Here is a 1835-nt window from a genome sequence, read left to right on the forward strand (position 1 = left end):
TGGAATCTGTATTGTCTACTATAATACAGTAAACCCTACTCTCTTTTCATTTCCACTTGCACAGAGTATCTTTTCCTGTCCCTTTATTTCTAGTCTGTGCATGTTCTTAAAAGTGAATTAAGTCTCTTGTAGGCAGCATATAAATGGTTCTTTTTAAAAAACAAATCCATTTTGCCTTTCTATGACTTTTTACTGGATAATTTAATCCATTTATATTTATAGTAATTAGCGATAGGTAAAGATTTACTACTGATATTTTTCCAATTGTTTTCTGTTTTTTTTTTTTTTTTTTTTTTTTTTTTAACGGTACTGGGGATCGAACCCAGGGCCTTGTGCTTGGAAGGCAAGCACTCTACCAACTGAGCTATCTCCCCAGCCCTGGTTTTATTTCTTTATATTTCTTTTATATTTTATAAGAGAATGATTTTTTTCCTTGTTATTAACAAGTCTTACACAGAACATCCTATACTTACAGCAGTATATTTCATTACAGTTAACCAGAATATGGCTTTCTTTTGCTTACACCATTGAGTTTTGTGCTTTTATATGTTTCATTTTATTAATTAGCAGCCATTTTTTTCAGCTTAAATAACTCTTTTTAGAAATACTCATGAGGTAGGTCTAATTATGATGAACTCCCTTAGCTTTTTGGTTTTTGTTTTTTAAATTTTTTTTAAAAGGAAAGTTCGTATTTCTCTCTCTCTCTTCTGAAATATTGTTTTTCTGAGTATTCTTGGTCAACAGTATTTTCTCTCAGCACTTTGAATACTTCACTCAACTATCTCCTGTCCTGCAGGGTTACTGCTGAGAAATTTGCTGATCACCATATTGGTGCTCCTTTCTATGTAATATGGTTCTTGTTCTCATACATTTTACATTGTCTTTATTATTTGATAGCTTATTAGATATTTTGGTGAAGTTCCCTTTGTCTACAATTTCATTAGACTTCTTCCTGACCTGAATGTTGGCATATATCTTAAAATTTAGAAAATTTAACTATTATTTCTTCAAATATACTTCATAGTACTTTTATTTTTATTCTTTCTTCTCTTCCTGTAACTTCAATTATGCAAAGGTCTGATCTCATGCCATAATTCCTGTGAGCTTAATTTTGTTTTTCCATGTCTTTTCTTCCTTGACTGGATAATTTCAGATGTTCTATTTTCCAGGTGATTGGTTCTTTTTTCTGGTTGATCAGGTCTGCTGTTAAAGCTTCCTTTTGAATTTTTCAGATAATTGCATTCTTTATTTCTAGGATTTTTTTCTTTTATTTTCTACTCATTTTGTTTCCAAATTTCATGTAATTTTCTTACCACTTATTTTAAGAGAATTATTCTGAATTTTTCGTCAGTCATTTTATGGACCTCCATTTCTTTAGGGTTCATTATTATAAATTTATTGGTTTGTTTTGGAGATATAATCATACTTTGACTCCTCTTAATCTCTGTGTTCTTACATTGTTACTTACATATTTGAGAGTACAGATGCTTCTGGTCCTCAAAGGTGTTGTTTGGCAGGATAGACCTTCATAATTTACTCCAGCCAGTGATCTTTAAAGTGCCTGCTGGACATGATCCTGAGCAGGCAGAGTTTGTTGTGTGTTCTCCAATTATCTGTGCTTTTGCCTTTGCTCTGATGTGGGTGGAGCTATTGAATGGGCTCTATTGTCCAGGAAGACCACTTGCCAGGTTCTGCCTTCAAGTGGAGCTGATGATTGGGTATTGCAATGACTTCTGGTCATTCTAATTATAGGATGTATTTCCTGGTGAGAAATCCCACTATTTGTGATCTGCAGTTGGGCAGGGCTGCAGGATGGACTCTGAGATTGGGGAATG

At 33.3% G+C, this 1835-nt stretch overlaps 1 non-coding gene across 1 annotated transcript; it reads right to left on the reverse strand.

Moving 5' to 3' along the window:
- Positions 1 to 304: 304 nt before the first annotated feature.
- Positions 305 to 373, reverse strand: Trnag-ucc (transfer RNA glycine (anticodon UCC)). Its single transcript has one exon. It is a non-coding gene; the product is annotated as a tRNA-Gly (tRNA).
- Positions 374 to 1835: the final 1462 nt, after the last annotated feature.

Source organism: Sciurus carolinensis, chromosome 2, assembly GCF_902686445.1.
Source record: "Sciurus carolinensis chromosome 2, mSciCar1.2, whole genome shotgun sequence".
NCBI classification, from domain to species: domain Eukaryota; kingdom Metazoa; phylum Chordata; class Mammalia; order Rodentia; family Sciuridae; genus Sciurus; species Sciurus carolinensis.